This window comes from Phalacrocorax aristotelis, chromosome 7 (genome assembly GCF_949628215.1).
Source record: "Phalacrocorax aristotelis chromosome 7, bGulAri2.1, whole genome shotgun sequence".
Lineage (NCBI taxonomy): Eukaryota > Metazoa > Chordata > Aves > Suliformes > Phalacrocoracidae > Phalacrocorax > Phalacrocorax aristotelis.
This window is the reverse complement of record NC_134282.1, coordinates 116,829-144,746: the sequence shown is the minus strand read 5'-3', so window position 1 is coordinate 144,746 and position 27,918 is coordinate 116,829. Positions and strand designations below refer to the sequence as shown.

The 27,918-nt window shown below is 59.5% G+C and overlaps 2 long non-coding RNA genes across 2 annotated transcripts in view; both read left to right on the top strand.

Annotated features, from left to right (window-relative positions):
• Positions 1-10,549, top strand: part of LOC142059581 (uncharacterized) — a 40,337-nt gene extending 29,788 nt beyond the window's left edge. Inside the window, exon 5 of the long non-coding RNA XR_012661419.1 lies at positions 9,864-10,549. This is a non-coding gene — a long non-coding RNA (uncharacterized LOC142059581). The remainder of the gene's footprint in view (positions 1-9,863) is intronic.
• LOC142059580 (uncharacterized) lies at positions 751-6,731 on the top strand. Its single transcript, XR_012661418.1, has 4 exons — positions 751-1,058; positions 5,687-5,746; positions 5,846-5,885; positions 6,569-6,731. It is a non-coding gene; the product is annotated as an uncharacterized LOC142059580 (long non-coding RNA).
• Positions 10,550-27,918: the final 17,369 nt, after the last annotated feature.

The following is a 27,918-nucleotide window of genomic DNA, read 5'->3' as shown; positions in this document are numbered from 1 at the left end:
GTACCGCAGCAGTAATGGGCCAGAGCGTGCGAGCGCCTTTGGCAGTATCGGTAACGGCCGGGGCACGGCCGAACGGCCAGCCCACCTTCCGCACAAGGAAAACACCATTCCCCTGGAACGCCACGCAGACCCAGGACGGGTAAGGCGGAGGCCAAGCCCAGGCGCCCCCATTGCCAAGGACCACCTTGGCCTTGCAGCATCTCATGCTTCGGGGTGTTTTGCAGGCCGTGGCTAAGCTCAGGCCCCCTGCTCGTGGCTGCCCCCGGTCCCCCGGCGCCGGTTGGGCCCCAGCCCCCAGCGCGGTGCGGCGCAGGGCAGTGACCCAGCAGGGCGGCCCCACGGCCCCAGCCCCCCCCCGTGCCTGCGGCCAGGGGTCCGCGGCCGCCGGCCCCTTCCTCCTCTGCTCGCTCCCGTCGCGGACGGCTCTTTATGTGTCATGAGCGGCAGACCCGTTCAGCCACTCTCGGAGGGCGCGCGGCTCTGCCCGGCCGTGACCAGGGCCCGCAGGGGTTTCCCGCTCGCCCGCTCGCCCCGATAAGGCGCCGGCCCTGAGCCGGCGGGTCCCGCCCCGCCCGGCCCTCGGCGCCCTCGCGAGCTGAGCGCGGCCCGGCCAGCAGGGGGCGCTGGCGCTCACCGGCTGGGCGCGGGGGCGGTCCGGCGCGGGGGAGGGGCCGGTGGGGGCCGGTCCTTCCGGCCGCCCTTTAAGGGCCGCCGCGCGGGGCTTGGGCTTCCGGTGGCGCGTGAGCGGCGCGGGGGAGCGGGGGCGGGAGCGGTGCGTGTGGAGGCCGAAGCGCCGGTGCGTGGGGCGGCCGGGTCGCGAGGTGTCTCTTTGCGGTGCCAGGGCCCCTCTGCAGCCCGGCGTGGGAAGCCCGCGGCCGGCGGAGACTGCTCGGACCTGGGCGGGGAGCGCCGCGGTAGTCCGGCCGCAGGCAGCCATCCCCTGCGGTGGCCGGCAGCCCCTCGGGACTCCTGGAGGCCTGGCGGCGCCGGATCCTTGCCTGCGGCAGCCGCCTGAGAGAGCAGCGCGGCCGTGGCCGGGGGCCGGAGAGCGCTGGTGGGTGAGCTCGGGCAGCGGTGGAGGCTCCGTGTGGGCCGGGGGGGGGGCCTCCGTCGCCGGCCCGGGCCCCCGACCCCGGCTCGGTGCCGGGGGAGGGGGGGGGGCCTCCATCGCCGGCCCGGGCCCCCGACCCCGGCTCGGTGCCGGGGGGGGAGGGGGGGGGCCTCCGTCGCCGGCCCGGGCCCCCGACCCCGGCTCGGTGCCGGGGGGGGAGGGGGGGGCCTCCGTCGCCGGCCCGGGCCCCCGACCCCGGCTCGGTGCCGGGGGGGGGGGGGGGCCTCCGTCGCCGGCCCGGGCCCCCGACCCCGGCTCGGTGCCGGGGGGGGGGGGGGCCTCCGTCGCCGGCCCGGGCCCCCGACCCCGGCTCGGTGCCGGGGGAGGGGGGGGGCCTCCATCGCCGGCCCGGGCCCCCGACCCCGGCTCGGTGCCGGGGGGGGAGGGGGGGGCCTCCGTCGCCGGCCCGGGCCCCCGACCCCGGCTCGGTGCCGGGGGAGGGGGGGGGCCTCCGTCGCCGGCCCGGGCCCCCGACCCCGGCTCGGTGCCGGGGGGGGGGGGGGGGGGCCTCCGTCGGCGTGCCGGGCGGGGGCCGGGCTCGGTGCCGGGCGGGGGGGGGCTCCGTGACCGGCCCGGGCCCGTGCCGGGCCCGCGCCCCGCAGAGAAGCCCTGGTCGGGCATCGTTCACTTTTGCACAACGTAGGGCTTTCCCCGTTTATTTTCTGTGTACTTTGTTTTGGGCCACCTGAAACCCTTTGGCAGGGTAGGTTTGGTGCGGGGAGATGGCAGGTCTGGAGCCTGAAAGATCTCGGGTGGCGGGTGGGGGAGGTATTTTTGCCTTAAAACTCTGAGTCCACCTCGTGTGTCATGTCGTGAGTCTCGTGACTGTGGCAAATGGCTCAGTTGGGCGTTTTCTGATAACTAACTTCTGAACGTGTGCGTGTGTAGGCAGGGGGAGATTTGTGCAGGGTGACAGAGCCCGTTGTGCTTCTGTGCTAATGTCTACCTGTTCTAGACCTCCAGTGTTGGAAAGCCTTTGGTTAGTGCCTGGTTGTGTCTGCGTAACAAATGTTTTAGCTGCTGATGGGTTATACCTCTGCTGTGAACTTTTTCCTGGGTGGCTTGATTGTTTCTGGTTGTCCGTGTAAATCTAGGCAGCTATTTTCTGCCCGGTGGTGAAGCCTATCGGTTTGGATAACAAAGGGCAGGAGAGCAATAAAGAAAAAGGTGATCTGTCTGCTGCAGCTCCTTGGAAACGATTCGTTCCTTATTTTCTGCCCTTGGGCAGGTGTTGTGCTTTCCAGATAATGCAGCCTCTCCTGTGCCTGTCCACGCCGTGCATTTTTGTCCTGCCCTTGCTTGAAAAGGCTCTCCTTGCCTTCCTCCTCTCTGCTGCAGTTGGCTTAATCTCTCGCTGCTGCTGCTGGAAGAGGGATAAAGGGAGTGTTGTCGATCGGGTTGTTAAAAGCTTTTTCGCGGGCTGTAACGCGCGGGAAGGGGTGGGCGGGGGGGGCAACTCAGTATGGGGGAGGGGGGAGGATCAGGCTGCGGGGAGAATGGGAAACCAACATCACCTTTCCCTCCTACGGCGCAGCCCGGCCGCACGGCTCCCCGGGGATGCCCCTGCCCGCGGGTGTACCGTGTGTGCGCCCCCTGCGTGGGGCGGGGGGGGACGACACACCCCCACACCGTCAGCGGCACTGGGGCAACCCCTGCCCCAGGGCTCTGCGCTCGTACCCGGCTCTCCCCGCTCCGGCACGGCACGCGGCTGGACGCACCGAGGAGACCCCGGGGCGGCTTCTCGCGGCTGGGCGAGAACAGGGCTTGGCCCCGAGCAGCAGAGCGGGCACCGCCGGTAGCTCGGAGGAGCGGGGCCGGCTCGGCTCGAGGCGTCAGAGCGAAAAGGGACGAGAACCGTCCCGGAGCGTCCGGGGGGGGTGGGGGGGCGGCGGCGGATGGTCCGGTGGCCGGGTTCGGCTCCGTGCTGGGCCGTAGGGCAGCCGGAGCCGCGCCGGGGGGCAGGTGAGGAGCCGCGTGGCCGGGCGCGCTGTGGGTCGGCGGGTTTCGGCTGTGGGGTCTCCCGGTCCGCGGAGTCCCCGGGGGGGTGGGGGTGTGGGTGTGGGCAGCAGTGGCCCCGGGCCGAGCGCTGTCGTGGCTCGGTGGTTGCGTTTTGGGGCCGAGCCCGTGCCCGGCCGTGGGGAAGTAGGGGCAGCCCCACCCGGCTCTCGGCTGCTCCTCGTCGGGGTCGGGCGGTGGCGGCGACCCCGGCGGGGGCTCCTGCGGTGCCGGGCGGGTCCCCCCTTGCCCGCGAGGCAGGCAAGGACCCCGGCTGCTGCCGCCGCGGTTTGCTGGAGGCGGGCTGGGCCCGGCCCCCTGTGGGGTTGGGGTGCGGGCCTGGCGATGCCGGGGAAACGAGGCCTGCGAGAGCAGGAAGAAAGCGCTGCCGGGCCGGTGCTGGGCTGCCCCGCCGGGGTGCGGGGCCGGGCCCGCGCAGTTCAGTTCCCAAGGCCTCCCCGACAGTGCCCGCGTGGGCCGTGGGGGGTGCAGGGCTGTGGGGTGGCTGCGCTCTCCGCGCCCCTGAGCGTTGCCCGTGGGGACTGCGGAGGGGGACGGGACGCAGCCAGGCTCAGCTGGTTTGGTCCCTGAACGGGGAGAGCACAGCTCTTCTGTTCCTGGGCCTTGAGACCAGGCTCCTGTGGCTGACGCCGGGGCCCTGAAACAGATCGAGTTGTGCGTTTTGAGGGCCTGAGCGAGGGGACTAAGTCGTGTGGTTTTGGGCTGAGGAGCAGTGGTCAAGTGCTGCATTTCTGGGACTTGAGAACAGGCTCAGCAGCTGGGCTTTTTGGCTCAGAAACGGTCCCAAAGTGAGCTGGTTTGGGGGCCAAAAGCAGAAGCCGGTTTGGCTGCTTGTGCAGGCTGGGGGCGTTGGGGGCTGCAGGGGAAAGCAGGGGTTGGGCAGGGTACGAGGACCCTCCGCGGAGGTGGGGGTCCAGTCACATTGGACCCCGAAGTTCGGGAGGCCAGCATGCACCAGAGCGAACTCGCCACCTGAGGCGGGTCCCTGGAGGAAGGGTGCTTTTTGGATCCAGCGCAGCGCACCCTCTTTGGGTCCAGCTCTTCTTTCTGTGCTGCTTAGGATAGTTATTAACCAATCAATTAATCACACAAACTAAGTCACAACAGCTCTATCGGCTCCATCGTGGTTCGGAGCTCTGAATCAGTTTCATTTGGTGTCTAACACGTTTTTTCCCCAAGGAGAGGCTAAGTTTCAAAGTTAATTAGTTCTCACAAGTGTGTCAGTCGATAAAATTGAGTTACGATTGTTAAAACCACAAAGGTGACAGGAGTCTCACAGATCTGGACTATTTCTGAAAAGGTATTCATCCCATGCAAATGTCATCGGGATACAGATCATCAGCACTTCATGCTCTGACAAGACAAGATGCTGAGACAGGGATGAGCTCCAAAAGGACTGCTGAAAAGAAAAAAAAAACTCATTCCACAAAGTCATGGAGTTTTTTTTTTGTTTGCGTTTGGGGGGGCGGGGTGGCTTTAACAAAAGAGTGCAGTGTTGGCAGGCAGCAGCCTGCAGAGCATTTTTGCTGCCTGATCTCTCCTTTTCTTCTCTTCCACTCCCCTTTCAGGACTGTAATTGTCATTTGGATAGTTTTAGAAGAGCAGTTAAGTTCCTAGCCTGTGTCAATATGCTGGTAATACCAGGAAGGTGAATGCTTGAACCGGGCGGGTGGGAATAACTTGGCTGCAGGTAGAAATTCTGAGGGAAGACCAACTAAAACCAGGAAGCAAATAGCAAGTTTCCAAAAAATGTGCGGGTGTCAAACACACAAAAGCTTTATTGCTGAATGTTTTTGGCAGTATGTTCCAAATGGCTGTTTTTGGTAAACATAAATTTTCAGGAGATTCAGGGTTGTGTGTGGCAAAACATGTCCCTCTGTTTTTGTGTCCTGCCGCACAAACGGCCGGCAGCAGGGCTCTTGTTCCCCGCTCTCGCTATTGCCACAGCAGGGCTGCGATATTTAGCCCTAAGGGATGGGTTTAGGAATGGAAGGAGAGAGAACGCCTGTGTTCTGTAAGGGCTATGAATGCTGACCCTTTGTCTCCGTCTGCCGCTTTTCCTGTGCGGGTGATGAAGCCGTTTTACTTTTCTCTGTTGTTCCTGGTCTAAATAGTTGCAAGGCTGTCGCTGCTGTGGGTGTTCAATTTGTGTTGCTGTGTTTCTGTGGAGTCCTAGCTACGGCTCGCTTCTAGTGTGGCCAAGCGTCAAGGTAAGGCTTTCAGTTTGAAGCTTCAGAAGCGCTGCGCGCTGAAATGGGTGTAGGTGAAACTGCTGTTGCGCCTGCAGCTGTGCTCGCAGGGATGCTGGGTGGCTCTGCATCAAAACGGCGAGGTGCGCATGGACCTCCGTCGGGCTGCGCCCTGGGTGCGCGAGCGTGCCATGTTTTTGCTGTTCCGGCTTGTACGTGCGAGGGCTTAACGTTTGGTTTAATGCATTTCCTTTAACGGCAGGCTGTAGTTGGGCTCTAGATGGTATTCCTACGTGGGCGCAAGAGCTGTGGAATAGTTAAGCTGTTGCTGTGCCTCCAGGTGACTTGTTCAGTAACACTGTTTTTCCAGGTGCAGATGGATGAGTCGTGCAGGGCAACGGAGGAGAGCCCAGGGGAGTGCTGTAAGAAGGTGAGTCTGTGTGTAGTACTGGAGGGAAGATGTGACTGATGGCTATAGGGCTCCATTATGGGTTTTACTCTTTTTTTTTTTTTTATTTTGTGATCTGAGGGTGCTAAGTGATGAGCTGAGCGTGATCTGGGCCCTGGAGGTGAGTCAGGCAAGGTGACCGGTGCTTGGTGGGCTGGAGTAGGTGTTCTTTTTCAGGTTATTCAGGGTTTTTTTTCCTTCTCTTCACTTTCCCATCCCAATTTGGGGCCGATTCCCTCAAACGGGGACTTCCCCCCGTGGGACTGCTTATGCAGCCTGGGAGCTGCTGCCTGGGCACAAAAATACCTCAAACCCCCTGACTCTGGGTCTGCAATGTGGGGTGAAAAAACAGAAAGAATTCTGGTGGAAAGAAAACAACTTGGGGCTTCTGGGAAAGCCAACTCCAGCTGGATTTGTGCAGCTGGAAAGGAAAAAAAGGGTGGTGGTGGGGAAGGAACAACCACCTAAAAGCACCCACCAACCATTCTCATGCACAAAACCGAAAGTGAAAATGACCATTTTTTGTAGGGCAAAAGCACAAAAAATCCCCACAGAACTCAGTAGTTTGGAAAAGCAACCCCAATTATTACATTATGTAAAGAAGGCGGGGGAAAAAAAGAAAACCAAAACAAAACCCTATCACAACCCTGATGCCATTTGCCTACAAGCAGTTCCTGGGGCTTATTCTGTGGGGGTGGGGAACCCAACCTTGTTCCCCAGGTTTGCTGTGCTGCTTCTCCTCCCTCGGGCATGGGGGGGGGGCAGTGGCATGGACAGTAGCAAGCACCAGATTTTTTTAAGCAGTCGAGAGGAAAGGACTGAAATGCTCGAGACGCTTTGCTGTTTGGTGCAGAGGCAATGAACAGTGCTGCTGGGGCTGCGAGGGGGAAGGGTGCAGAGGAATAGAAGCTCTGTGCATGCAGCCAAGTTACGGTTTCTGGATGGTATTAATCGAGAAGAGTAATTCAGATAATGCTGCTGCTGCCCAGGGACCAGAATTGGGTACTGAGCCCGGGAGCTGCGCACGCGCGGTGGCGTCCCTGTGATCCGCATTGTTCTCTCCGCAGGTAAGAGCCCTGCGATGCTGCGGTGCCTGTGAGGTGACGCCGCCGTGCTCATTGCTGCTTCCTGGTAAGGAAAGGCCTCCTCCGCTCCTGCTGCAGCGTGGTGGTGTGTCGGACACAATTCCCTGGTTTGTGTGTGTGCAGCCCCATGGTTTGTTTTGTGGTGTTCCCTCCCCGGCCCCTTCCCTCCGTCGTTGGCTGTCTCGGCTCCCTGTCCCCGTGGCTTCATTCTTCCCTCTCTGCCCTGTTCTTGTCGCTCATCTTGTCTTTCTCCATTGCGCTCGGTCCAGCTTCCTGCCCCTATTCTTCTTTCCTCCCTCGCTGTCGTGCTGCCTGCCCCGGGTTCTTTGTGCGTCTCCAGCCTGCTCCTCTTCCTTCTTTGTTGGTCTGTGTCCTGCTCTTCCCTCTTTCTGCTGCCTCTCTTCCCCTCTCTCTCTCTCTCTCTCTCTCTCTCTGCTGCTTTTATCTCCACCTCCGTCAGGCTCCCTGTCCTCCTCTGGCCGTCCTGTTCCCTGCCTCGTGCCTTCTCACTACACGCGCACACGCCCCCCTGCCCCCGTCCAGCCGGCTGCCGCTCTTCTCTTCTCTCTTCCTACTGTCTTGTGCCCTGCTCCTCACCTTTGGTGGCCTCCCCCTCTGCCCAGCAGCCCGTCGCTCCAGGAGCCAGGCGACGGACGGTCCGTTCCCTGCCAAACCAGGACAAGCGCGTGCCGTGGTTTAGCCCCAGCTGGCAACTCTGCACCAGGGAGCTGCTTGCTCGCTCCACCCTCAGTGGGCTGGGGGAGAGAGCTGGAAGGGTAAAAGTGAGAAAAATCATGGGTTGAGATCAAGACTGTTTAATGGGTAAAGCAAAAGCTGTGCGTGGAAGCAAAGCAAGGAATTAATTCGCTCCTCCTTTTCGGCGGGCAGGTGTTGAGCCACCTCTGGGAAAGCAGGGCTCTGTCATGTGTAACGGTTACTTAGGGAGAGAAATGCTGTAGCACCCCGCCCCCACCCCAAGGACTCCCCCTTCTTCCGCCAGCTGCGTGTGCATAGCATGATGTCAAATGGCATGGAATATCCCTTTGGTCAGTTAGCTGGGAAAGCTTTCCCAGCTGTGTCCTCTCCCAGCCTACTTGCTGGTGGGGCACTGAGAGAACCAGAAGAGGCCCTGACTGTGGAAGCAGTGCTCAGCAAGAACGAAAACGTCTCTACATTATTAACGGTGTTTTGAGCATAAATCCAAAACGTATCCCTTCCTAGCTACTGTGGAGAAAATGAGCACTATCCTAGCCAACACCAGCTCCGTGCGGCTGCGGCAACGGCGGCCGAGGTGGCGTTGGGGCAGGGGGAGCGTTGGGGACCCTGAGCCATGAATCGCTCCTGGGACTTGTTACGTGCGCGCCTGCACAAACACCTGCCCTCTCCTTTGCCCTCAGGGCTGCGTTTGCGCTGCCTTTGCGTGGGGCAAGGGGCTGTGATGGAGCCCAGGGGAGGAGGTGGTGCACTGTGGGGGTGAGGGGAGGGGGCGCCCCGTTGCTGCTGCGCCTCAGCTGTGGGCGGGGTCTGGATGGAGGAGCCCCAGGTGCGGGCAGTGGGGCTGCCGGTGCCGGCTCCTCCCTGGAAAAGGGGTGGTGCCCGGCTCCGGGGGGCCAGTGTGAGCCGAGGGCGGGGCGGAGCGGAGCTGCGGCCGAGCGTCGGCGGGCTGCGACTGTAGCGAGGGAGGAGGTGAGCGGGGGCCGGGTGGTGGACCGCTGGGTCCCCGGTCAAGCGCCGAGGAGGGCTGCGGCGGGGCAGCGCGCCGGGTCGGAGCGGGTGGTGGGGAGAGCGAGGCTGTGCTGAGGGCTCGGTGGGGCTTCCGGGTGCATCGGCGGGCGGGTCGGTGCCCCGCAGGGTCCGAGAGCGGGGCGGGCGGGCTGGCGGCGTGCCGGGAGCTGTGGTGGTGTGTCCGCCGGCTGGCCGGGCGGCCGTCTTGTGCCGCAGAGCATGCCGGGAGCTGTAGTCCTTGTGGGGCGCGGCTGGCCGGGCGGCCGTCTTGTGCCGCAGAGCATGCCGGGAGCTGTAGTCCTGGCGGAGTGGCTGCCGGCCGTGTCACGTGGTTCGCCGGGGCGTGGCGGGAGGCGCGGTCTTCCGGTGCTCGGGTGCCGGGCGGCCGTGCCGCGTACGGTACGCGCGGTCTATTTTTGGGGTTGGATTCGCGTTGATTTCTGGGGGCTTCCAGGTGCGGCCGCTCCCCGGGAGCTGACAGAAGGGAAGAGGGAAAGGAGGAGGACCTCTTCCCCCTGCCCAGGGCGCAGATGATGGCCGCCTCCCCGGCTCACCGGAGCTCCCGCTCAGCCTCCCCTGGCCCCCCCTTGCCCCGTGCGCCTGCCCCCAGCCCCGGCACCTCCCCTGAAGCGTGCTGCGTAGCCCTTGGCCGCCCCCAGGCCCTGTCGTGAAGGCAGCGAGCCGGCCCTCAAGCGCACTGGATTCCCCCTCGGCGCAGGGGCCCTTAGCAGTAGCGCGGGGAAGGGGCGGTGTGTCCAGAAGCCCCTGCGCAAGGAGTGGCTTTGGTCAGGGTCGATCGACGGTAATGACGGTCCCTGTTTCTTCTTTCCCTCTCCCAGAGACCGTGCTGAGGACGTGGTTGTCTGTCCTTCCCCCGGGGATGCCGTTGACCGCGGCCGTCTCAGGCTTGCGTGGCTTCTCTCTGCCCGGCTTTGCCATCCTCGCAGCGCCGGGGCGAAAAGGGACACACAGAGCCCTTCCCGGCTGTGGACAGGAGCTGCCTCGGCTGAAGCTGGAGACGCCAACGAAAGGTAAAGCAGAAGAAACTGAAGGCGCTCTGGCTGCCAGCTGCCTTCCTGCTGCAGGCAAGAGAGAGCCTGTCCCTGCAGGTGAGGGAGGAAGGATCCCCCTTCATAGCCCGCAGCGGGCCAGGCCACCAACGTGCACCGCAGGGTCTGTACGCGTAACCGGGAGTTGGGTACGGGCGTGTAGTGCACGAGCGAGCTAGGCTACGTGCGTAGGAAGCCTCATCTCGTAAGAGCGGTAAGACACCCATGTATCCTCTTTAGGTGGAGGACGGCCTAGAGTCTGGAGCTGCAGAAGAGGCAGGGAGGAGAGGAGGGGAAAGAAGCATCTGAACGGCTAAATTGCGCCAGCAGCGCTGAGAGCGAGAGTTGCGGTGAGTCCTGGGCCACTGGGGCCCCGTTGCCTCTCTTGTGCATCCTGGGCCCTCCCTGTCTCTCCCCTGGCCCCCTCTCTTTCCTTACCTGCTGCAAAAAAAATTTTTTTTTTTTTTTTTTTGCGCCCCCCCCGCACCTTCTTTCTCCATCTCGCTCTCGCTCTGAGTGGCTCCCTGCCTCCCCGTCTTTTCAGTCCTCCCTCTCTCTGTCCTGTAGCCTGTGGCTACTTTTTCTTTCTCCGCCTCTCTCTGCCTGGCTCTGGCTCCGTTTTTATTTTTTTATTCCTCCTGCTCTGTCCTGTAGCCTGTCGGTGTTTTGTCTTTCTCTGGCTCTCTTGGTCTGACTCCCTGTGTTACCGAAAAACGCGGTAAAATCGGAAACAACTCCTCAACGCCAATTTAGTATTAAAGAGCAGGCGTTCTTTATTCACGGTGCCAGACGCACGGGGGATCGCTCCTCCTGGCGTGCGTACCTCGCACACCTTTCCCGTACAATTTGTAGATCAAAATTTTACGTATTCATACATATTCATTATTGTCCTGTCTACTGATCGGTACAAACTTGCTCGTTCCATACGTAAATTACTGCGCAGGCTCGGTGGTGGTCCGTGAGTCGGTGGTCGCGATCTCCCCCTGCCAGAATTGCCTTTTACCTTCTTGGCTCTTAATCTTGGCAGTCTTGGCTAGTTTTCTCAGTCCGCTACACGAAACCGCGTTTTGTCATCCTTTCCTGACAGAAGCACGCTGTCTGTTGTTCTGTTGACATTAACGATCGCCTAGGGACTAAAATGCAGATCGACAGATACACTGATTCGTACGCTCCATGTTCCCGTAATGGAACACCGTCTCTGGTTGCTTGATTTCATCGCTTTGGTTACACCTGTTCCTGTTGTTCAGTTTCTTCTTTTTTGGCTTTGTGTGATTCTCTCTGTGATTCTGTTTTTCTCTGCCTCTCGCTTTTCCCAGCTCCCCGTCCCTCACTTTGAATACCCGTTATCCTTCACCAACTCACTCTTCCATGGTTGCCATCCCCGTTTCTGAGTTCCTCCTGCTTTGCCACGTAGCCCGTGACTTTTTTCTTAATCTCTCTCTGTCTGCCTCAACGCTCCCGCCGCGCTTTTTAATTCGTCTGCTCTGTACCCTGCTACTGTTCTTGCCTTTCTGAGTTCTTCGCTGTCCAGCTCCCTTTCCCTATTCATGAATTCCTGTTCTTCCTGCACCCGCCGCTGTTTCCTGTGACCTCTGTCTCTCTCTGTCCAGCTCCCTGTCCCTAGGTTTTAATTCCTGCCTCTGCCCGCTGTAGCGCGTCTAGATTTTTCTCTCGGCCTCTCTCTCTGTCCGGCTCCCCCTCTCTGTGTTCTAATTCCACGTTCTCTGTCATGTAGACCCGTGCTATTTGTTTGTCCTCATCTCTCTCTGTCCAGCTCCTTGCTGCTATGTTTGATTTCTTCCCTCTCTGTCTGTCTTTGTAGCCCATTGCTGTTGTTGTGGTTTTTTGGTTCCCCCCCCCCCCCCCCCACTTGTTTCTTCATTTGTCTCTGTCTGCCTCCCAGTGCCTGATCTTTAATTCCTCCTTCCCTGTTAGGCCGCTGTTCCTTTTTTCCATTCTACGTTGTGTTCTCTTTGGTCTCCTGTTCTTATTCATCGATTCCCTCCTCGCCGCCCTGTGGCTTGTCCCCATTTTATTGTTGCCTCTCTCTCCCTCTGTCTGGCTTCTTGCCCCTGTTTTTAAAATTCCTCCCTCTCTTCTCTCTTCCCTGTTGGCCGTGTGATCTTCAGCCTTTCTCCATCTCTTTCTGCCCAGCTCTCTGGGTCTATTCATTAATTCTTCCCTGTCTGCCCTGTAGCCTGTAGCTTTTGTCCCTTCTCCATCTTGCTGTCTCTGGCTTCCCCATGACCCTATTTTAGAATTGTTTCTCTCTTCTTTCGGTACGCGTTGCGATTCCTTTTGCTCCCCATCTCCCTTTTGTTTTGGGTGTTTTTTTGTTGTTGTTTTTCTGGCTCCCTGTCCCTAATTCTTAATTCTCTGCCTTCTCATGCTCTGTACCACGTAGCCCCATGGTTTGTTTTGTGGTGTTCCCTCCCCGGCCCCTTCCCTCCGTCGTTGGCTGTCTCGGCTCCCTGTCCCCGTGGCTTCATTCTTCCCTCTCTGCCCTGTTCTTGTCGCTCATCTTGTCTTTCTCCATTGCGCTCGGTCCAGCTTCCTGCCCCTATTCTTCTTTCCTCCCTCGCTGTCGTGCTGCCTGCCCCGGGTTCTTTGTGCGTCTCCAGCCTGCTCCTCTTCCTTCTTTGTTGGTCTGTGTCCTGCTCTTCCCTCTTTCTGCTGCCTCTCTTCCCCTCTCTCTCTCTCTCTCTCTCTCTCTCTGCTGCTTTTATCTCCACCTCCGTCAGGCTCCCTGTCCTCCTCTGGCCGTCCTGTTCCCTGCCTCGTGCCTTCTCACTACACGCACACACGCCCCCCTGCCCCCGTCCAGCCGGCTGCCGCTCTTCTCTTCTCTCTTCCTACTGTCCTGTGCCCTGCTCCTCACCTTTGGTGGCCTCCCCCTCTGCCCAGCAGCCCGTCGCTCCAGGAGCCAGGCGACGGACGGTCCGTTCCCTGCCAAACCAGGACAAGCGTGTGCCGTGGTTTAGCCCCAGCTGGCAACTCTGCACCAGGGAGCTGCTTGCTCGCTCCACCCTCAGTGGGCTGGGGGAGAGAGCTGGAAGGGTAAAAGTGAGAAAAACCATGGGTTGAGATCAAGACTGTTTAATGGGTAAAGCAAAAGCTGTGCGTGGAAGCAAAGCAAGGAATTAATTCGCTCCTCCTTTTCGGCGGGCAGGTGTTGAGCCACCTCTGGGAAAGCAGGGCTCTGTCATGTGTAACGGTTACTTAGGGAGAGAAATGCCGTAGCCCCGCCCCCCCACCCCAAGGACTCCCCCTTCTTCCCCCAGCTGCGTGTGCATAGCATGATGTCAAATGGCATGGAATATCCCTTTGGTCAGTTAGCTGGGAAAGCTTTCCCAGCTGTGTCCTCTCCCAGCCTACTTGCTGGTGGGGCACTGAGAGAACCAGAAGAGGCCCTGACTGTGGAAGCAGTGCTCAGCAAGAACGAAAACGTCTCTACATTATTAACGGTGTTTTGAGCATAAATCCAAAACGTATCCCTTCCTAGCTACTGTGGAGAAAATGAGCACTATCCTAGCCAACACCAGCTCCGTGCGGCTGCGGCAACGGCGGCCGAGGTGGCGTTGGGGCAGGGGGAGCGTTGGGGACCCTGAGCCACGAATCGCTCCTGGGACTTGTTACGTGCGCGCCTGCACAAACACCTGCCCTCTCCTTTGCCCTCAGGGCTGCGTTTGCGCTGCCTTTGCGTGGGGCAAGGGGCTGTGATGGAGCCCAGGGGAGGAGGTGGTGCACTGTGGGGGTGAGGGGAGGGGGCGCCCCGTTGCTGCTGCGCCTCAGCTGTGGGCGGGGTCTGGATGGAGGAGCCCCAGGTGCGGGCAGTGGGGCTGCCGGTGCCGGCTCCTCCCTGGAAAAGGGGTGGTGCCCGGCTCCGGGGGGCCAGTGTGAGCCGAGGGCGGGGCGGAGCGGAGCTGCGGCCGAGCGTCGGCGGGCTGCGACTGTAGCGAGGGAGGAGGTGAGCGGGGGCCGGGTGGTGGACCGCTGGGTCCCCGGTCAAGCGCCGAGGAGGGCTGCGGCGGGGCAGCGCGCCGGGTCGGAGCGGGTGGTGGGGAGAGCGAGGCTGTGCTGAGGGCTCGGTGGGGCTTCCGGGTGCATCGGCGGGCGGGTCGGTGCCCCGCAGGGTCCGAGAGCGGGGCGGGCGGGCTGGCGGCGTGCCGGGAGCTGTGGTGGTGTGTCCGCCGGCTGGCCGGGCGGCCGTCTTGTGCCGCAGAGCATGCCGGGAGCTGTAGTCCTGGCGGAGTGGCTGCCGGCCGTGTCACGTGGTTCGCCGGGGCGTGGCGGGAGGCGCGGTCTTCCGGTGCTCGGGTGCCGGGCGGCCGTGCCGCGTACGGTACGCGCGGTCTATTTTTGGGGTTGGATTCGCGTTGATTTCTGGGGGCTTCCAGGTGCGGCCGCTCCCCGGGAGCTGACAGAAGGGAAGAGGGAAAGGAGGAGGACCTCTTCCCCCTGCCCAGGGCGCAGATGATGGCCGCCTCCCCGGCTCACCGGAGCTCCCGCTCAGCCTCCCCTGGCCCCCCCTTGCCCCGTGCGCCTGCCCCCAGCCCCGGCACCTCCCCTGAAGCGTGCTGCGTAGCCCTTGGCCGCCCCCAGGCCCTGTCGTGAAGGCAGCGAGCCGGCCCTCAAGCGCACTGGATTCCCCCTCGGCGCAGGGGCCCTTAGCAGTAGCGCGGGGAAGGGGCGGTGTGTCCAGAAGCCCCTGCGCAAGGAGTGGCTTTGGTCAGGGTCGATCGACGGTAATGACGGTCCCTGTTTCTTCTTTCCCTCTCCCAGAGACCGTGCTGAGGACGTGGTTGTCTGTCCTTCCCCCGGGGATGCCGTTGACCGCGGCCGTCTCAGGCTTGCGTGGCTTCTCTCTGCCCGGCTTTGCCATCCTCGCAGCGCCGGGGCGAAAAGGGACACACAGAGCCCTTCCCGGCTGTGGACAGGAGCTGCCTCGGCTGAAGCTGGAGACGCCAACGAAAGGTAAAGCAGAAGAAACTGAAGGCGCTCTGGCTGCCAGCTGCCTTCCTGCTGCAGGCAAGAGAGAGCCTGTCCCTGCAGGTGAGGGAGGAAGGATCCCCCTTCATAGCCCGCAGCGGGCCAGGCCACCAACGTGCACCGCAGGGTCTGTACGCGTAACCGGGAGTTGGGTACGGGCGTGTAGTGCACGAGCGAGCTAGGCTACGTGCGTAGGAAGCCTCATCTCGTAAGAGCGGTAAGACACCCATGTATCCTCTTTAGGTGGAGGACGGCCTAGAGTCTGGAGCTGCAGAAGAGGCAGGGAGGAGAGGAGGGGAAAGAAGCATCTGAACGGCTAAATTGCGCCAGCAGCGCTGAGAGCGAGAGTCGCGGTGAGTCCTGGGCCACTGGGGCCCCGTTGCCTCTCTTGTGCATCCTGGGCCCTCCCTGTCTCTCCCCTGGCCCCCTCTCTTTCCTTACCTGCTGCAAAAAAAATTTTTTTTTTTTTTTTTTTTTGCGCCCCCCCCGCACCTTCTTTCTCCATCTCGCTCTCGCTCTGAGTGGCTCCCTGCCTCCCCGTCTTTTCAGTCCTCCCTCTCTCTGTCCTGTAGCCTGTGGCTACTTTTTCTTTCTCCGCCTCTCTCTGCCTGGCTCTGGCTCCGTTTTTATTTTTTTATTCCTCCTGCTCTGTCCTGTAGCCTGTCGGTGTTTTGTCTTTCTCTGGCTCTCTTGGTCTGACTCCCTGTGTTACCGAAAAACGCGGTAAAATCGGAAACAACTCCTCAACGCCAATTTAGTATTAAAGAGCAGGCGTTCTTTATTCACGGTGCCAGACGCACGGGGGATCGCTCCTCCTGGCGTGCGTACCTCGCACACCTTTCCCGTACAATTTGTAGATCAAAATTTTACGTATTCATACATATTCATTATTGTCCTGTCTACTGATCGGTACAAACTTGCTCGTTCCGTACGTAAATTACTGCGCAGGCTCGGTGGTGGTCCGTGAGTCGGTGGTCGCGATCTCCCCCTGCCAGAATTGCCTTTTACCTTCTTGGCTCTTAATCTTGGCAGTCTTGGCTAGTTTTCTCAGTCCGCTACACGAAACCGCGTTTTGTCATCCTTTCCTGACAGAAGCACGCTGTCTGTTGTTCTGTTGACATTAACGATCGCCTAGGGACTAAAATGCAGATCGACAGATACACTGATTCGTACGCTCCATGTTCCCGTAATGGAACACCGTCTCTGGTTGCTTGATTTCATCGCTTTGGTTACACCTGTTCCTGTTGTTCAGTTTCTTCTTTTTTGGCTTTGTGTGATTCTCTCTGTGATTCTGTTTTTCTCTGCCTCTCGCTTTTCCCAGCTCCCCGTCCCTCACTTTGAATACCCGTTATCCTTCACCAACTCACTCTTCCATGGTTGCCATCCCCGTTTCTGAGTTCCTCCTGCTTTGCCACGTAGCCCGTGACTTTTTTCTTAATCTCTCTCTGTCTGCCTCAACGCTCCCGCCGCGCTTTTTAATTCGTCTGCTCTGTACCCTGCTACTGTTCTTGCCTTTCTGAGTTCTTCGCTGTCCAGCTCCCTTTCCCTATTCATGAATTCCTGTTCTTCCTGCACCCGCCGCTGTTTCCTGTGACCTCTGTCTCTCTCTGTCCAGCTCCCTGTCCCTAGGTTTTAATTCCTGCCTCTGCCCGCTGTAGCGCGTCTAGATTTTTCTCTCGGCCTCTCTCTCTGTCCGGCTCCCCCTCTCTGTGTTCTAATTCCACGTTCTCTGTCACGTAGACCCGTGCTATTTGTTTGTCCTCATCTCTCTCTGTCCAGCTCCTTGCTGCTATGTTTGATTTCTTCCCTCTCTGTCTGTCTTTGTAGCCCATTGCTGTTGTTGTGGTTTTTTGTTTCCCCCCCCCCCCACTTGTTTCTTCATTTGTCTCTGTCTGCCTCCCAGTGCCTGATCTTTAATTCCTCCTTCCCTGTTAGGCCGCTGTTCCTTTTTTCCATTCTACGTTGTGTTCTCTTTGGTCTCCTGTTCTTATTCATCGATTCCCTCCTCGCCGCCCTGTGGCTTGTCCCCATTTTATTGTTGCCTCTCTCTCCCTCTGTCTGGCTTCTTGCCCCTGTTTTTAAAATTCCTCCCTCTCTTCTCTCTTCCCTGTTGGCCGTGTGATCTTCAGCCTTTCTCCATCTCTTTCTGCCCAGCTCTCTGTGTCTATTCATTAATTCTTCCCTGTCTGCCCTGTAGCCTGTAGCTTTTGTCCCTTCTCCATCTTGCTGTCTCTGGCTTCCCCATGACCCTATTTTAGAATTGTTTCTCTCTTCTTTCGGTACGCGTTGCGATTCCTTTTGCTCCCCATCTCCCTTTTGTTTTGGGTGTTTTTTTGTTGTTGTTTTTCTGGCTCCCTGTCCCTAATTCTTAATTCTCTGCCTTCTCATGCTCTGTACCACGTAGCCCCATGGTTTGTTTTGTGGTGTTCCCTCCCCGGCCCCTTCCCTCCGTCGTTGGCTGTCTCGGCTCCCTGTCCCCGTGGCTTCATTCTTCCCTCTCTGCCCTGTTCTTGTCGCTCATCTTGTCTTTCTCCATTGCGCTCGGTCCAGCTTCCTGCCCCTATTCTTCTTTCCTCCCTCGCTGTCGTGCTGCCTGCCCCGGGTTCTTTGTGCGTCTCCAGCCTGCTCCTCTTCCTTCTTTGTTGGTCTGTGTCCTGCTCTTCCCTCTTTCTGCTGCCTCTCTTCCCCTCTCTCTCTCTCTCTCTCTCTCTCTCTGCTGCTTTTATCTCCACCTCCGTCAGGCTCCCTGTCCTCCTCTGGCCGTCCTGTTCCCTGCCTCGTGCCTTCTCACTACACGCACACACGCCCCCCTGCCCCCGTCCAGCCGGCTGCCGCTCTTCTCTTCTCTCTTCCTACTGTCCTGTGCCCTGCTCCTCACCTTTGGTGGCCTCCCCCTCTGCCCAGCAGCCCGTCGCTCCAGGAGCCAGGCGACGGACGGTCCGTTCCCTGCCAAACCAGGACAAGCGCGTGCCGTGGTTTAGCCCCAGCTGGCAACTCTGCACCAGGGAGCTGCTTGCTCGCTCCACCCTCAGTGGGCTGGGGGAGAGAGCTGGAAGGGTAAAAGTGAGAAAAACCATGGGTTGAGATCAAGACTGTTTAATGGGTAAAGCAAAAGCTGTGCGTGGAAGCAAAGCAAGGAATTAATTCGCTCCTCCTTTTCGGCGGGCAGGTGTTGAGCCACCTCTGGGAAAGCAGGGCTCTGTCATGTGTAACGGTTACTTAGGGAGAGAAATGCCGTAGCCCCCCCCCCCACCCCAAGGACTCCCCCTTCTTCCCCCAGCTGCGTGTGCATAGCATGATGTCAAATGGCATGGAATATCCCTTTGGTCAGTTAGCTGGGAAAGCTTTCCCAGCTGTGTCCTCTCCCAGCCTACTTGCTGGTGGGGCACTGAGAGAACCAGAAGAGGCCCTGACTGTGGAAGCAGTGCTCAGCAAGAACGAAAACGTCTCTACATTATTAACGGTGTTTTGAGCATAAATCCAAAACGTATCCCTTCCTAGCTACTGTGGAGAAAATGAGCACTATCCTAGCCAACACCAGCTTCGTGCGGCTGCGGCAACGGCGGCCGAGGTGGCGTTGGGGCAGGGGGAGCGTTGGGGACCCTGAGCCACGAATCGCTCCTGGGACTTGTTACGTGCGCGCCTGCACAAACACCTGCCCTCTCCTTTGCCCTCAGGGCTGCGTTTGCGCTGCCTTTGCGTGGGGCAAGGGGCTGTGATGGAGCCCAGGGGAGGAGGTGGTGCACTGTGGGGGTGAGGGGAGGGGGCGCCCCGTTGCTGCTGCGCCTCAGCTGTGGGCGGGGTCTGGATGGAGGAGCCCCAGGTGCGGGCAGTGGGGCTGCCGGTGCCGGCTCCTCCCTGGAAAAGGGGTGGTGCCCGGCTCCGGGGGGCCAGTGTGAGCCGAGGGCGGGGCGGAGCGGAGCTGCGGCCGAGCGTCGGCGGGCTGCGACTGTAGCGAGGGAGGAGGTGAGCGGGGGCCGGGTGGTGGACCGCTGGGTCCCCGGTCAAGCGCCGAGGAGGGCTGCGGCGGGGCAGCGCGCCGGGTCGGAGCGGGTGGTGGGGAGAGCGAGGCTGTGCTGAGGGCTCGGTGGGGCTTCCGGGTGCATCGGCGGGCGGGTCGGTGCCCCGCAGGGTCCGAGAGCGGGGCGGGCGGGCTGGCGGCGTGCCGGGAGCTGTGGTGGTGTGTCCGCCGGCTGGCCGGGCGGCCGTCTTGTGCCGCAGAGCATGCCGGGAGCTGTAGTCCTGGCGGAGTGGCTGCCGGCCGTGTCACGTGGTTCGCCGGGGCGTGGCGGGAGGCGCGGTCTTCCGGTGCTCGGGTGCCGGGCGGCCGTGCCGCGTACGGTACGCGCGGTCTATTTTTGGGGTTGGATTCGCGTTGATTTCTGGGGGCTTCCAGGTGCGGCCGCTCCCCGGGAGCTGACAGAAGGGAAGAGGGAAAGGAGGAGGACCTCTTCCCCCTGCCCAGGGCGCAGATGATGGCCGCCTCCCCGGCTCACCGGAGCTCCCGCTCAGCCTCCCCTGGCCCCCCCTTGCCCCGTGCGCCTGCCCCCAGCCCCGGCACCTCCCCTGAAGCGTGCTGCGTAGCCCTTGGCCGCCCCCAGGCCCTGTCGTGAAGGCAGCGAGCCGGCCCTCAAGCGCACTGGATTCCCCCTCGGCGCAGGGGCCCTTAGCAGTAGCGCGGGGAAGGGGCGGTGTGTCCAGAAGCCCCTGCGCAAGGAGTGGCTTTGGTCAGGGTCGATCGACGGTAATGACGGTCCCTGTTTCTTCTTTCCCTCTCCCAGAGACCGTGCTGAGGACGTGGTTGTCTGTCCTTCCCCCGGGGATGCCGTTGACCGCGGCCGTCTCAGGCTTGCGTGGCTTCTCTCTGCCCGGCTTTGCCATCCTCGCAGCGCCGGGGCGAAAAGGGACACACAGAGCCCTTCCCGGCTGTGGACAGGAGCTGCCTCGGCTGAAGCTGGAGACGCCAACGAAAGGTAAAGCAGAAGAAACTGAAGGCGCTCTGGCTGCCAGCTGCCTTCCTGCTGCAGGCAAGAGAGAGCCTGTCCCTGCAGGTGAGGGAGGAAGGATCCCCCTTCATAGCCCGCAGCGGGCCAGGCCACCAACGTGCACCGCAGGGTCTGTACGCGTAACCGGGAGTTGGGTACGGGCGTGTAGTGCACGAGCGAGCTAGGCTACGTGCGTAGGAAGCCTCATCTCGTAAGAGCGGTAAGACACCCATGTATCCTCTTTAGGTGGAGGACGGCCTAGAGTCTGGAGCTGCAGAAGAGGCAGGGAGGAGAGGAGGGGAAAGAAGCATCTGAACGGCTAAATTGCGCCAGCAGCGCTGAGAGCGAGAGTCGCGGTGAGTCCTGGGCCACTGGGGCCCCGTTGCCTCTCTTGTGCATCCTGGGCCCTCCCTGTCTCTCCCCTGGCCCCCTCTCTTTCCTTACCTGCTGCAAAAAAAATTTTTTTTTTTTTTTTTTTTGCGCCCCCCCCGCACCTTCTTTCTCCATCTCGCTCTCGCTCTGAGTGGCTCCCTGCCTCCCCGTCTTTTCAGTCCTCCCTCTCTCTGTCCTGTAGCCTGTGGCTACTTTTTCTTTCTCCGCCTCTCTCTGCCTGGCTCTGGCTCCGTTTTTATTTTTTTATTCCTCCTGCTCTGTCCTGTAGCCTGTCGGTGTTTTGTCTTTCTCTGGCTCTCTTGGTCTGACTCCCTGTGTTACCGAAAAACGCGGTAAAATCGGAAACAACTCCTCAATGCCAATTTAGTATTAAAGAGCAGGCGTTCTTTATTCACGGTGCCAGACGCACGGGGGATCGCTCCTCCTGGCGTGCGTACCTCGCACACCTTTCCCGTACAATTTGTAGATCAAAATTTTACGTATTCATACATATTCATTATTGTCCTGTCTACTGATCGGTACAAACTTGCTCGTTCCGTACGTAAATTACTGCGCAGGCTCGGTGGTGGTCCGTGAGTCGGTGGTCGCGATCTCCCCCTGCCAGAATTGCCTTTTACCTTCTTGGCTCTTAATCTTGGCAGTCTTGGCTAGTTTTCTCAGTCCGCTACACGAAACCGCGTTTTGTCATCCTTTCCTGACAGAAGCACGCTGTCTGTTGTTCTGTTGACATTAACGATCGCCTAGGGACTAAAATGCAGATCGACAGATACACTGATTCGTACGCTCCATGTTCCCGTAATGGAACACCGTCTCTGGTTGCTTGATTTCATCGCTTTGGTTACACCTGTTCCTGTTGTTCAGTTTCTTCTTTTTTGGCTTTGTGTGATTCTCTCTGTGATTCTGTTTTTCTCTGCCTCTCGCTTTTCCCAGCTCCCCGTCCCTCACTTTGAATACCCGTTATCCTTCACCAACTCACTCTTCCATGGTTGCCATCCCCGTTTCTGAGTTCCTCCTGCTTTGCCACGTAGCCCGTGACTTTTTTCTTAATCTCTCTCTGTCTGCCTCAACGCTCCCGCCGCGCTTTTTAATTCGTCTGCTCTGTACCCTGCTACTGTTCTTGCCTTTCTGAGTTCTTCGCTGTCCAGCTCCCTTTCCCTATTCATGAATTCCTGTTCTTCCTGCACCCGCCGCTGTTTCCTGTGACCTCTGTCTCTCTCTGTCCAGCTCCCTGTCCCTAGGTTTTAATTCCTGCCTCTGCCCGCTGTAGCGCGTCTAGATTTTTCTCTCGGCCTCTCTCTCTGTCCGGCTCCCCCTCTCTGTGTTCTAATTCCACGTTCTCTGTCACGTAGACCCGTGCTATTTGTTTGTCCTCATCTCTCTCTGTCCAGCTCCTTGCTGCTATGTTTGATTTCTTCCCTCTCTGTCTGTCTTTGTAGCCCATTGCTGTTGTTGTGGTTTTTTGGTTCCCCCCCCCCCCCCCCACTTGTTTCTTCATTTGTCTCTGTCTGCCTCCCAGTGCCTGATCTTTAATTCCTCCTTCCCTGTTAGGCCGCTGTTCCTTTTTTCCATTCTACGTTGTGTTCTCTTTGGTCTCCTGTTCTTATTCATCGATTCCCTCCTCGCCGCCCTGTGGCTTGTCCCCGTTTTATTGTTGCCTCTCTCTCCCTCTGTCTGGCTTCTTGCCCCTGTTTTTAAAATTCCTCCCTCTCTTCTCTCTTCCCTGTTGGCCGTGTGATCTTCAGCCTTTCTCCATCTCTTTCTGCCCAGCTCTCTGTGTCTATTCATTAATTCTTCCCTGTCTGCCCTGTAGCCTGTAGCTTTTGTCCCTTCTCCATCTTGCTGTCTCTGGCTTCCCCATGACCCTATTTTAGAATTGTTTCTCTCTTCTTTCGGTACGCGTTGCGATTCCTTTTGCTCCCCATCTCCCTTTTGTTTTGGGTGTTTTTTTGTTGTTGTTTTTCTGGCTCCCTGTCCCTAATTCTTAATTCTCTGCCTTCTCATGCTCTGTACCACGTAGCCCCATGGTTTGTTTTGTGGTGTTCCCTCCCCGGCCCCTTCCCTCCGTCGTTGGCTGTCTCGGCTCCCTGTCCCCGTGGCTTCATTCTTCCCTCTCTGCCCTGTTCTTGTCGCTCATCTTGTCTTTCTCCATTGCGCTCGGTCCAGCTTCCTGCCCCTATTCTTCTTTCCTCCCTCGCTGTCGTGCTGCCTGCCCCGGGTTCTTTGTGCGTCTCCAGCCTGCTCCTCTTCCTTCTTTGTTGGTCTGTGTCCTGCTCTTCCCTCTTTCTGCTGCCTCTCTTCCCCTCTCTCTCTCTCTCTCTCTCTGCTGCTTTTATCTCCACCTCCGTCAGGCTCCCTGTCCTCCTCTGGCCGTCCTGTTCCCTGCCTCGTGCCTTCTCACTACACGCACACACGCCCCCCTGCCCCCGTCCAGCCGGCTGCCGCTCTTCTCTTCTCTCTTCCTACTGTCCTGTGACCTGCTCCTCACCTTTGGTGGCCTCCCCCTCTGCCCAGCAGCCCGTCGCTCCAGGAGCCAGGCGACGGACGGTCCGTTCCCTGCCAAACCAGGACAAGCGCGTGCCGTGGTTTAGCCCCAGCTGGCAACTCTGCACCAGGGAGCTGCTTGCTCGCTCCACCCTCAGTGGGCTGGGGGAGAGAGCTGGAAGGGTAAAAGTGAGAAAAACCATGGGTTGAGATCAAGACTGTTTAATGGGTAAAGCAAAAGCTGTGCGTGGAAGCAAAGCAAGGAATTAATTCGCTCCTCCTTTTCGGCGGGCAGGTGTTGAGCCACCTCTGGGAAAGCAGGGCTCTGTCATGTGTAACGGTTACTTAGGGAGAGAAATGCCGTAGCCCCCCCCCCCACCCCAAGGACTCCCCCTTCTTCCCCCAGCTGCGTGTGCATAGCATGATGTCAAATGGCATGGAATATCCCTTTGGTCAGTTAGCTGGGAAAGCTTTCCCAGCTGTGTCCTCTCCCAGCCTACTTGCTGGTGGGGCACTGAGAGAACCAGAAGAGGCCCTGACTGTGGAAGCAGTGCTCAGCAAGAACGAAAACGTCTCTACATTATTAACGGTGTTTTGAGCATAAATCCAAAACGTATCCCTTCCTAGCTACTGTGGAGAAAATGAGCACTATCCTAGCCAACACCAGCTTCGTGCGGCTGCGGCAACGGCGGCCGAGGTGGCGTTGGGGCAGGGGGAGCGTTGGGGACCCTGAGCCACGAATCGCTCCTGGGACTTGTTACGTGCGCGCCTGCACAAACACCTGCCCTCTCCTTTGCCCTCAGGGCTGCGTTTGCGCTGCCTTTGCGTGGGGCAAGGGGCTGTGATGGAGCCCAGGGGAGGAGGTGGTGCACTGTGGGGGTGAGGGGAGGGGGCGCCCCGTTGCTGCTGCGCCTCAGCTGTGGGCGGGGTCTGGATGGAGGAGCCCCAGGTGCGGGCAGTGGGGCTGCCGGTGCCGGCTCCTCCCTGGAAAAGGGGTGGTGCCCGGCTCCGGGGGGCCAGTGTGAGCCGAGGGCGGGGCGGAGCGGAGCTGCGGCCGAGCGTCGGCGGGCTGCGACTGTAGCGAGGGAGGAGGTGAGCGGGGGCCGGGTGGTGGACCGCTGGGTCCCCGGTCAAGCGCCGAGGAGGGCTGCGGCGGGGCAGCGCGCCGGGTCGGAGCGGGTGGTGGGGAGAGCGAGGCTGTGCTGAGGGCTCGGTGGGGCTTCCGGGTGCATCGGCGGGCGGGTCGGTGCCCCGCAGGGTCCGAGAGCGGGGCGGGCGGGCTGGCGGCGTGCCGGGAGCTGTGGTGGTGTGTCCGCCGGCTGGCCGGGCGGCCGTCTTGTGCCGCAGAGCATGCCGGGAGCTGTAGTCCTGGCGGAGTGGCTGCCGGCCGTGTCACGTGGTTCGCCGGGGCGTGGCGGGAGGCGCGGTCTTCCGGTGCTCGGGTGCCGGGCGGCCGTGCCGCGTACGGTACGCGCGGTCTATTTTTGGGGTTGGATTCGCGTTGATTTCTGGGGGCTTCCAGGTGCGGCCGCTCCCCGGGAGCTGACAGAAGGGAAGAGGGAAAGGAGGAGGACCTCTTCCCCCTGCCCAGGGCGCAGATGATGGCCGCCTCCCCGGCTCACCGGAGCTCCCGCTCAGCCTCCCCTGGCCCCCCCTTGCCCCGTGCGCCTGCCCCCAGCCCCGGCACCTCCCCTGAAGCGTGCTGCGTAGCCCTTGGCCGCCCCCAGGCCCTGTCGTGAAGGCAGCGAGCCGGCCCTCAAGCGCACTGGATTCCCCCTCGGCGCAGGGGCCCTTAGCAGTAGCGCGGGGAAGGGGCGGTGTGTCCAGAAGCCCCTGCGCAAGGAGTGGCTTTGGTCAGGGTCGATCGACGGTAATGACGGTCCCTGTTTCTTCTTTCCCTCTCCCAGAGACCGTGCTGAGGACGTGGTTGTCTGTCCTTCCCCCGGGGATGCCGTTGACCGCGGCCGTCTCAGGCTTGCGTGGCTTCTCTCTGCCCGGCTTTGCCATCCTCGCAGCGCCGGGGCGAAAAGGGACACACAGAGCCCTTCCCGGCTGTGGACAGGAGCTGCCTCGGCTGAAGCTGGAGACGCCAACGAAAGGTAAAGCAGAAGAAACTGAAGGCGCTCTGGCTGCCAGCTGCCTTCCTGCTGCAGGCAAGAGAGAGCCTGTCCCTGCAGGTGAGGGAGGAAGGATCCCCCTTCATAGCCCGCAGCGGGCCAGGCCACCAACGTGCACCGCAGGGTCTGTACGCGTAACCGGGAGTTGGGTACGGGCGTGTAGTGCACGAGCGAGCTAGGCTACGTGCGTAGGAAGCCTCATCTCGTAAGAGCGGTAAGACACCCATGTATCCTCTTTAGGTGGAGGACGGCCTAGAGTCTGGAGCTGCAGAAGAGGCAGGGAGGAGAGGAGGGGAAAGAAGCATCTGAACGGCTAAATTGCGCCAGCAGCGCTGAGAGCGAGAGTTGCGGTGAGTCCTGGGCCACTGGGGCCCCGTTGCCTCTCTTGTGCATCCTGGGCCCTCCCTGTCTCTCCCCTGGCCCCCTCTCTTTCCTTACCTGCTGCAAAAAAAATTTTTTTTTTCTTTTTTTTTTGCGCCCCCCCCGCACCTTCTTTCTCCATCTCGCTCTCGCTCTGAGTGGCTCCCTGCCTCCCCGTCTTTTCAGTCCTCCCTCTCTCTGTCCTGTAGCCTGTGGCTACTTTTTCTTTCTCCGCCTCTCTCTGCCTGGCTCTGGCTCCGTTTTTATTTTTTTATTCCTCCTGCTCTGTCCTGTAGCCTGTCGGTGTTTTGTCTTTCTCTGGCTCTCTTGGTCTGACTCCCTGTGTTACCGAAAAACGCGGTAAAATCGGAAACAACTCCTCAACGCCAATTTAGTATTAAAGAGCAGGCGTTCTTTATTCACGGTGCCAGACGCACGGGGGATCGCTCCTCCTGGCGTGCGTACCTCGCACACCTTTCCCGTACAATTTGTAGATCAAAATTTTACGTATTCATACATATTCATTATTGTCCTGTCTACTGATCGGTACAAACTTGCTCGTTCCGTACGTAAATTACTGCGCAGGCTCGGTGGTGGTCCGTGAGTCGGTGGTCGCGATCTCCCCCTGCCAGAATTGCCTTTTACCTTCTTGGCTCTTAATCTTGGCAGTCTTGGCTAGTTTTCTCAGTCCGCTACACGAAACCGCGTTTTGTCATCCTTTCCTGACAGAAGCACGCTGTCTGTTGTTCTGTTGACATTAACGATCGCCTAGGGACTAAAATGCAGATCGACAGATACACTGATTCGTACGCTCCATGTTCCCGTAATGGAACACCGTCTCTGGTTGCTTGATTTCATCGCTTTGGTTACACCTGTTCCTGTTGTTCAGTTTCTTCTTTTTTGGCTTTGTGTGATTCTCTCTGTGATTCTGTTTTTCTCTGCCTCTCGCTTTTCCCAGCTCCCCGTCCCTCACTTTGAATACCCGTTATCCTTCACCAACTCACTCTTCCATGGTTGCCATCCCCGTTTCTGAGTTCCTCCTGCTTTGCCACGTAGCCCGTGACTTTTTTCTTAATCTCTCTCTGTCTGCCTCAACGCTCCCGCCGCGCTTTTTAATTCGTCTGCTCTGTACCCTGCTACTGTTCTTGCCTTTCTGAGTTCTTCGCTGTCCAGCTCCCTTTCCCTATTCATGAATTCCTGTTCTTCCTGCACCCGCCGCTGTTTCCTGTGACCTCTGTCTCTCTCTGTCCAGCTCCCTGTCCCTAGGTTTTAATTCCTGCCTCTGCCCGCTGTAGCGCGTCTAGATTTTTCTCTCGGCCTCTCTCTCTGTCCGGCTCCCCCTCTCTGTGTTCTAATTCCACGTTCTCTGTCACGTAGACCCGTGCTATTTGTTTGTCCTCATCTCTCTCTGTCCAGCTCCTTGCTGCTATGTTTGATTTCTTCCCTCTCTGTCTGTCTTTGTAGCCCATTGCTGTTGTTGTGGTTTTTTGGTTCCCCCCCCCCCCCCCCACTTGTTTCTTCATTTGTCTCTGTCTGCCTCCCAGTGCCTGATCTTTAATTCCTCCTTACCTGTTAGGCCGCTGTTCCTTTTTTCCATTCTACGTTGTGTTCTCTTTGGTCTCCTGTTCTTATTCATCGATTCCCTCCTCGCCGCCCTGTGGCTTGTCCCCATTTTATTGTTGCCTCTCTCTCCCTCTGTCTGGCTTCTTGCCCCTGTTTTTAAAATTCCTCCCTCTCTTCTCTCTTCCCTGTTGGCCGTGTGATCTTCAGCCTTTCTCCATCTCTTTCTGCCCAGCTCTCTGTGTCTATTCATTAATTCTTCCCTGTCTGCCCTGTAGCCTGTAGCTTTTGTCCCTTCTCCATCTTGCTGTCTCTGGCTTCCCCATGACCCTATTTTAGAATTGTTTCTCTCTTCTTTCGGTACGCGTTGCGATTCCTTTTGCTCCCCATCTCCCTTTTGTTTTGGGTGTTTTTTTGTTGTTGTTTTTCTGGCTCCCTGTCCCTAATTCTTAATTCTCTGCCTTCTCATGCTCTGTACCACGTAGCCCCATGGTTTGTTTTGTGGTGTTCCCTCCCCGGCCCCTTCCCTCCGTCGTTGGCTGTCTCGGCTCCCTGTCCCCGTGGCTTCATTCTTCCCTCTCTGCCCTGTTCTTGTCGCTCATCTTGTCTTTCTCCATTGCGCTCGGTCCAGCTTCCTGCCCCTATTCTTCTTTCCTCCCTCGCTGTCGTGCTGCCTGCCCCGGGTTCTTTGTGCGTCTCCAGCCTGCTCCTCTTCCTTCTTTGTTGGTCTGTGTCCTGCTCTTCCCTCTTTCTGCTGCCTCTCTTCCCCTCTCTCTCTCTCTCTCTCTCTCTCTCTCTGCTGCTTTTATCTCCACCTCCGTCAGGCTCCCTGTCCTCCTCTGGCCGTCCTGTTCCCTGCCTCGTGCCTTCTCACTACACGCACACACGCCCCCCTGCCCCCGTCCAGCCGGCTGCCGCTCTTCTCTTCTCTCTTCCTACTGTCCTGTGACCTGCTCCTCACCTTTGGTGGCCTCCCCCTCTGCCCAGCAGCCCGTCGCTCCAGGAGCCAGGCGACGGACGGTCCGTTCCCTGCCAAACCAGGACAAGCGCGTGCCGTGGTTTAGCCCCAGCTGGCAACTCTGCACCAGGGAGCTGCTTGCTCGCTCCACCCTCAGTGGGCTGGGGGAGAGAGCTGGAAGGGTAAAAGTGAGAAAAACCATGGGTTGAGATCAAGACTGTTTAATGGGTAAAGCAAAAGCTGTGCGTGGAAGCAAAGCAAGGAATTAATTCGCTCCTCCTTTTCGGCGGGCAGGTGTTGAGCCACCTCTGGGAAAGCAGGGCTCTGTCATGTGTAACGGTTACTTAGGGAGAGAAATGCCGTAGCCCCCCCCCCCACCCCAAGGACTCCCCCTTCTTCCCCCAGCTGCGTGTGCATAGCATGATGTCAAATGGCATGGAATATCCCTTTGG